Source organism: Opisthorchis viverrini (assembly GCF_000715545.1).
Source record: "Opisthorchis viverrini unplaced genomic scaffold opera_v5_114, whole genome shotgun sequence".
Classification (NCBI taxonomy): domain Eukaryota; kingdom Metazoa; phylum Platyhelminthes; class Trematoda; order Opisthorchiida; family Opisthorchiidae; genus Opisthorchis; species Opisthorchis viverrini.
In genome coordinates, this window is record NW_008751769.1 from 1,108,402 (window position 1) to 1,117,332 (window position 8,931).

Below are 8,931 nucleotides of genomic sequence, written 5' to 3' on the forward strand. Positions count from 1 at the left end.
ACTTGGATGCCAATATCAATTGGCGCAGATTGCATCTTTGCAACAAATTAAGACTCTAAAATCAGAAAAACCCAGAAATAGTAAATAAACATTAGGATAAATGAGCCAAAATAAAACTTTATAAGATTGGAGTAAGATTTGATCGCAATAAACTTTGGATGCAAACTGAGAATATCAAATTCGAAAAGATTACTAACTGCCTCATTGATTTTTCAGGCCCCAACATACTAGTAGCATCCTTGGAAAAAGTATCCTAGCTAACGTCTCACGCAAGGATTGCGCAAGTTTTTAAAATGCTTTTCTAGAACTGTCAGAACAAATCTGGAAGTATGTGCATCCGTTAGTAAAGAATGCAGAAATCCGGACAGCATTAATCAGTTGAAACAACTGGGGAAGGTGTGTAACGAATGCAGTTTGGTTCACATAGAACAAATTGCCAGAGAACTGCACACCAGTATTGAAAAACGTAAGAGGAGGATGAACAAACCACCAAGGAATGCGAAAGAATACCATGTACTGGTCAGAGACTCAGCGATGGTGGTTATTATGTTAGAACTAGAATATAGAATAGATCTGGAGAATGTAAACGTCTTCAGAGGGGACTGGCATTCACACCGCAGCGGATGATGGCCAAGGTGGTGGAGATTACCAAACATCACGACGCAAATATAAACGAAGATGTGAAAAGTAGAAGCGTATTTCACGCAGTTTTGGATAAACCAAGGTGAAAAGTGACTGTGATTGTCAATAAAAGTAGAATTATTGGAAAAAAAAGTAAGCGGAAATCCCAACCCAATTAGTCCAAATTAGGTTCAAGTAGAGCATACGTTGACGGAACCGTGGGGACTCTGTCTACCTGATGAGGCGGGAGAAGAGCAAAATCGGTCGAAAGTTGTCGGGGATTTTTCAGCAACCTTGTGAGTAGTTTTTCTTATGAAAATATCTCTCCTCTACACAAATATAGTAGCACTAGTTCATCAAGACCTTCAATAGGAATCTATAAGTGAACCGCACCGGAAGAACTCGACCCTAATCTGGTTCCCCTTTGGTTTTAATAAGTTGTGGCTAGCCCAATCTAACCTTCTAGGCAACACCTAACATCGGTTTAGCCTGACTTAGCTGACCAGTTCTATTTCATCCATAAATATTGAGCAACATCGCAACCTGGTCACTTGGACTGACAAAAAATCGTGTCAAAGGCGAAGCATTGCCCAGCGACAAATTTTCCGACTGTTTCCCAATCCATTTCAAAAAATGAACAAAAACATTTTTGTGGAAAGAATTCAGTATGTCCTGGTGAAAGGAACAAGGCCTCCGCCGCGGATTTATTTATCAGAAAATGCCAACAAACCGGTTACAGACCATTGGACTGAGAAGTTAAACTCTCATCTGCATCTTATTTACAAAAACTGGACATCCATCTTCCCGTGAACGCGTCTTCTTGTACTTTCCTGGATATTCATTGACTCCAATCATTCATCGCTCAAATATAAGCAAATGTTACAAAGCGACTCCACAAATTCCGCAACAGATCCCCCCTTTTCAAAAGTAGCAAAGCAAAATTCCACAAACAACACATACTACTCGCGTGCCTCCCCATGAGTAGTATCACCGTTACACTGGCATCAACCACATTTCCGTAGAGTTGTGATGGTCTGAAATAGAAATTGTGTTTTTTGACAGAATAACAGTTATGTGACCTTACGTCACAGAGCCCGGGAAGCTTTCAAACAACGATGGTCGTATTAACCAGAGCCTTACGTTTATTACGTAAGTGTTTCTTCCATAGCCATTGGTTGCCCGAATATACTTTACTTGATCTTGCACCTGTTTAGAATTGTTCTGAAACGAAATGCTCTGATAATTAAAGGAGTTGTTCGACCTCATTATTACCAACTGCACTGAAGCCTATGGATTGTGTCCGGTGATTGCACAAAGCTGCAGCTCTACACCCTTGGAAGAACTCATCTTATACTTCGAATCCTTTTGTTTTCTACTGAATATTCATTATTGTAGGTTATATTTAATTAATAGCTGAGTGGACACCTTGAGCCTTGATAATGCACAAACAAACTTGCTAGTTTTTGTGAACAAGGACAGGATATTTAGAGCCTTCCGAAGAAGTTTGAACTCATTCTAATAAAAATGCATATAGCCGATATATGTGCTTGGGATCTTCATTTTAGGTTTAAATTTATGCTGCATTAAAAACGCTAGCATGACGCTATAATTGTGATACGGTGCCAATACATAATTTCGTTTGAAAACTACAAATGAAAAAGCAGAGTTGTCATAAGGGAAACATTCTGATGAACCCATCTAAATTTACTTTGAAACCACCGTAGTGTGCAAACGGGTATATTTCACAAAGCATGTGCAATTAAGTGGGCCATGATTTTGACGCAAATCCGAGGAATGTTTCTACCCAGTGAAATAAAAGGAGGGCAAAGCGGGTTGCTTGCTGTCCGTAGTACGCTCGCCAAATAATTATATATCGAATATCATACAAAATAAAAATAGGGCAGCACATTCCTCCGGTGAAATGCGTCGTAAACTATACATTCCTTCTAAAACTGGCTTAGTTGTAAATGAGTATGTTTTGCAAATGGTACCGTTTGTTTTCCAGAACTAGAATCCATCTGATAATGTAAATAAAAAGACAGCTTGTTTCCGAAAGCACAGGCCTCAGTGATAGTCCGCCAGAAGAAGCTCAAAATGTTTGTTCGTTTCAGTCATAAATAGTTATCAGTGATTTGATTGTGCTAAAACATTTGCGCTTTGGGAGCACCAACGACCCGTAATTTCTGCAAGGTGGGTGACTACATCAATGAAAAACTCATGCGTCTTTCGCTTGCTTGGATTTTTCATGCATTTGTGCTTCTTCCAAATTATGGTGCACCTTTTGCTTCTTCGCTGCAAAGAACTGGTTGCTATATGTCAACTTCAAAAGGTCGCTTTGTTCATTCCATCAGCAACGTTTTACCCAGCTGCATGTTGACCATATGGCTGCTGGCCGTGTGCAAAACGATAAAAGAGACAACTGATAGCCTCGGGGTCTAATCTTTCATGCCAAACTCTCGTATGGTGTGCCTTTATTTGAAGTGGCAAAAGGGTGAAAGTATCTGCACAGGTTTGTTGAATCCAAGGGTCGCTCGTAGTCACAGAAAACTAACAGATAACAAAAATTTCCCCACCTGTCTTACGGTTCTGTCAAGCAGAACAGAAACAGCGCAACATATAACTCACGAAGATAACGAGGGAGAACAGTCAGTCAGCATGTCAGCTGATTGTTGCGCTACGCCGAATGTGATTCTGCTTACACGTCTGTTACGGCAACGTATGTATGAGGGCTACGAGCAGTACAAGGAATAATATAAGCAGGCCAACGTACAGAGGCCTTTCACAAGCTATCAACCGGGCTTAATATGATGAAAATAAATTTCAGATGCAAACCAGCCAGGTGTTGGTGTAATCTTCTATACCAACGTAAATAACGGACCATGAAAGATTTACAGCCTCTTTTTCATTAAAGTATTTGATTGTCATTAAGAATTGGCTTCTGGGGTTCGCGTTTCAGAAGTTAGTCTAAGTGGCCTACCCGGTGGTGCTGGTTTCCCACCGTTCTGCACTCAGCGCCAATGGTGTTTCGAATGGCCTCTGTGTTAGTTATATGTCTCGTCATTTCATTTGATTCGAGGAATTTTGCACACACAGTGCAACTGAAATCGATCAAGTTCGCGAACATAGTTTGTAGGTATTTGAAGTCTTCTCGCCGTGCAGTGGTGAATAGATTGTAACGTACTGGCTTATTGCATTATTGTCGTTTACTTTCCAGACACGTTTTTCAATGACACCAGTACTGAAATTTGAGTTTCGTGCTTTAGTTCCGGCTTCGATACTTCCCCAGCTCTACGTCCGGACTTTCAACATAATGTGATGCGGCCAAAAAGTTAGTCTGCATAGGCTAGATTTTGTAGAACGATCTACAATACTTCTATTTCGACTGAGTTAAAGCCTTTGGTGAAGTACGTTTGCAGAGTAATTGATCCCATCCACGTTTGAAATTGTTTGACAGATAAAATAGGTCAGTTTCACTTAAACCGCCTCGAAATCCTCACTGCTCTTCAAAATTTGAGCCATAGTTTTGTCCCCTTTACAAGTAAGATTAATTCTGTCCTAGTGAGTTGCCCACAAGTAAAGTTATTTTCAATACAGGGGAATCATGTGTGCACCCGCAAAATTGCGCTAAACTCTTTTCCTAACCCAAGTTCAGAATATCAGCTGGAGATATTTTTTCTCCAGTGCTTGAAAATTCCCGCGGGCAAGCCAATTATTGACCCTAGTCTCCCGTCTTTCACGCGTCCTTTGAGTTTTCGCCGTTATTCAGCTGTGGAGCAATCAGCCGCGTGCGCAGTTAATTACCTTCAAAGCGCGCATGTACCAGGTATCGCTGCGTGATTTTGCGAAACCTGGCCACGTCGGCTGAAAGATCAGAGACGCCCTTTGACCAATAATGTCTCAGATCTACCACCGAATGCGCAACCAGGTGATCAGAAGACGGGTGCCTGGTAAAGGAAGTGGTACTTTACTTACAAATGCATCAAGTAGTGCGATCTAAGAAGACTAGACTATACATTGCATGTGATTAGTTACCGCCTTTTAGGAGTAGCGCTGTTTTCAGTGTCTGACAGTGGGTGACAAAAAAGTAAGAAATGGACGGGATTTAACAAGGTATAAGAGAATAAAGAACGTTACTGAATATTCGGGCGCCGTTGGTACAGTAGAATTTTGGGGATGGGGTCCAGGTGCGCTTCTCTGAAAGAAGTTCGTTGAAAGATAAAGACGCTAACCGAATTCACCGTCGTTCATGCTTTGAGTTTCTTGTCAGATTGTTTGAGCGAATGCTGCAGGACTCTAACAGAGGGCGTCCTCCTGTTCTTATTTATGTTTCTCCATCCTGAGGCCTTATCCGAATAGATTTTCATGGTTTGACGGAAGTGAGCTCCAGGTTTTATTCTCCTGTATTGATGTCAGTCATGATGAGAACCGTTGCAGTTTTTAAGTAGTAACCTGGTTTTCAATCAATTGGAAAATGTTTTGGACCGATTGGGAAGTCATCGTTTCAGAGGGGTTTAGTAAACAATCAGTGGATTTATTGCTAGGCAACGTTTCGCTTTTGACACAAAAGCTTCGTCAGGCCAAGTAAGTAAGTAGGTTGTTTGGGCAGTCAGGGAACCAATCTGTGAGATTCCTTATGACTAGTGACTTGATCAGTGCTGGGTGTTCAGTCTGATGTTCCTGTTTGTTGATTATTGGGGATGACTAAGATTTACGACAGATTGGTTGTGGGGGATTGGTTTTTATGATGAACCCGGATTTTTTCGTCCCTTAATGGACCTCTTGGGGTCGTTCACAGATTTCGTTCACCTGTGTTCGTCCAAGGGTGCTGGGACTATTGGTTTGGGGATGTGGGCGGGGCGGGGTATTGGATCTAACTCTTCTTGGACTTTGTACTTTTAGACCCAGGCGATTTCGCTGATAACTGCACACCGCCTCGTGTCATCTCGACTGATCTAAGGCCACTCTCCACACGTTTGCAAGTTATACCCCCTCTTTTCTATTCACACTGGGATGCTTGGCGATTTCCACCGCCTCGGCCGCCAGTCGCTGTGGTGTGAATCTTAAACCCCGTCTCAGGATGTCCACATTTTCTAAATCTATCCTGTGCCCAAGGTCTAGAGCATACCCTGCCATCGCTGAGTCTTTGACTAACGCTTGGTATTCCTCTGCGTTTCTCGGTGGCTTGTTAATAGAACGCTTATGCTCACCGATTCTGGTGTGCAATTCCCTGGCTGTCTGACCTATATAAACCTTCGTACAGTATTTACATTTTATTCAGTATATACAGTTCCTGGTCCTATCAACCGGAAGGCGATCCTTCAAATGCACCAACACTGAGCGTAAAGTCTTCCCCTTCTGAAAAGCTACTTTAATGTTGGCCGTATTCAGTACTATTGTAATGACTTCAGATGTCCCTGTTTCGTATGGAATGACCGGTGTTCCGATCCACTACTTGTTGGGCGTTGGTGTTGGCACAATACCCGTCTTATTTGCTGCTTAATTGAACCCACTGGGTATCCGCTATCCTGAAGTCGCTTTTTTACTTCAAGTTGTGCTGCTCTTCAGTCGACCTCCTCTGTACACAATGCTCTCACTTTTCTAAACATCGCTGAAGCTATGCTAGCATATACTGCTTTTGAATGTGCAGAAGAGTAGTTTGAGGTCGGTATACAGAGCCCGGTATACAGTGGTTTCTAATTTCCCACCACTCTTGTGTGCAATGCAGTCAAGGAAATCTAGTTTACCCGATGTGGACTCTAGCGCCATGCCAAACTCAAAGTGAGGGTCCAAACTGTTCAGATATTGGAGGAATCCGTCCACCGTATCCAGCTTTATCACAATGAACACGTCATCTACGTAACTTTAGAACACCCTCGGTGGACACTCGAATCCGTTTAAAGCCCTCTGCCTAAAGTCTTCCATGTACATGTCGGCCAAACTCGGGGATATTGGTGATTCCATCACTAAATCTCGTTCTTGAGAGTATATGATGGAGTCAAAAACAAATCGACTGAGGTTTAGACGTAGCTTCATGCCTTCAACTATTTCGTCTACGGAGAGTTGCGTTGGTTCTTGCAGCGTTGTGTCTGCCAGTAAACGTCTTCCCGCTACTTGCACAGCGTCCACTTCCACAGCAACCTGGTTTATTAATACAATTAAATTTCGAAAATTGCACCACGCATCATTTCACACGAAACGAGGGAAACTCAGTCTGGCACTGTTCGTACATACTACTTAATCCGAGAAACATATGTTACGGCAAGTAGCTCTTTGGTCCCCAAGGCAGTTAGACGAGATCTGGTCTCTTCCATTCTTTTCCGAAACACGATTGTTTCCGCGGCCAAATTTTCGATTCTTACCTCAAAATTTTCTCATGCGGCTTAAGGCTGTCTTTTACGGACGAATTCAAGTCTCGGACACAGGCGTACAACTGTTTTCTCCGAACGAAATAACTTCACGCCACCCGGATAATGAAATAATGTTCCAATCTTGCGGCTAGAAAACAAGTAACAGAACATCTATCAGAAGAAATCCTTTCCAGTTTTTAAGCCTAATTCGCAATGCCTTAAGCAGGTCACACTTTCAAAGCTGAAAGGTCACATTTGAGGTTGACGGGATTATGGTGTTTTTAGGAGCTCTGAGACAGTTGGAACACTGAAATGATTTTGAAGGAAACATTTGCTTGCATACACTTTTTGGGTCTTGCGTGAATTTTACGTATGATTTCTGGCAACATATGGTTACGAAGTCAAATAGTTGAAAGATCCCACGTCAGAACTGCTGTCCCTCTTGATTAAATGCTACGTAAGCGGTTGGTAATTTGCCATTCAAAAGGTTAACCAATTTGGAAATCCTACATAATTGTCATTCTTTCCTTGCTTTGACGGTTCCATGCAAGCAGGTTCACTGTATAAGTACAATAAATTTTCAATCTATCGGGACAGCTGTTATTCCAAATAAATCAGGGAAATCGGAGGTAATTCGAAGAATTCTAAACACGGCTAACATAAGAGTAGCTTTCCAGAGAGGCAACACTCTGCGCTCTGCACTGGTGCAACTGAAGGATCGCCTCCCGTTAAACAGAACCAGGGACTATGTCTACAAAATTAAGTGTAATGACTGCACCAAGATTTACACAGGACAGACGGCCAGGGAACTACACATCAGAGTCGAAGAGCATAGGAGAAAAATAAACAGGCCGCCGAGGAACGCAGATGAATATCATGCGTTACTGAAAGACTCGGCGATTGTGGAACACGCACTCGACACGGGACACAAAATAGATTCGGAAAATGTTGAGGTTTTGAGGCGAGGACTACGGTCCACGCCACACAGACTGATCGCCGAGGGAGTAGAAATCGCTAAGCACCCCAGTGTTAATAGAATAGGTGTGCAACTGGAAAGCGTGTGGAGGACGGTTCTGGATCAGTCGAGCTGGCACGTGTTGGTGTGCGGTCATCAGAAGGAAGAGTGGTCAGTATCTGAAGTCCACTTGACCTCAACCCCCTCAAACTAAACTGTCGGAGCACTCACGACCCCACAAAGACCAGGAAAAATCAACCAGTGGCAACCTAGGTGAATCATCAACTGAAGAACCCTGAAGTGGAAGATTAATGAACCAAGTGCCCAAGGTCTAGAGCATACCCTGCCATCGCTGAGTCTTTGACTAACGCTTGGTATTCCTCTGCGTTTCTCGGTGGCTTGTTAATAGAACGCTTATGCTCACCGATTCTGGTGTGCAATTCCCTGGCTGTCTGACCTATATAAACCTTCGTACAGTATTTACATTTTATTCAGTATATACAGTTCCTGGTCCTATCAACCGGAAGGCGATCCTTCAAATGCACCAACACTGAGCGTAAAGTCTTCCCCTTCTGAAAAGCTACTTTAATGTTGGCCGTATTCAGTACTATTGTAATGACTTCACAACACTGAGAAGTCTTCCCCTTCTGAAAAGCTACTTTAATGTTGGCCGTATTCAGTACTATTGTAATGACTTCAGATGTCCCTGTTTCGTTCGTAACATGTACATGTGGCCAAACTCGGGGATATTGGTGATTCCATCACTAAATCTCGTTCTTGAGAGTATATGATGGAGTCAAAAACAAATCGACCGAGGTTTAGACGTAGCTTCATGCCTTCAACTATTTCGTCTACGGAGAGTTGCGTTGGTTCTTGCAGCGTTGTGTCTGCCAGTAAACGTCTTCCCGCTACTTGCACAGCGTCCACTTCCACAGCAACCTGGTTTATTAATACAATTAAATTTCGAAAATTGCACCACGCATCATTTCACACGAAACGAGGGAAACT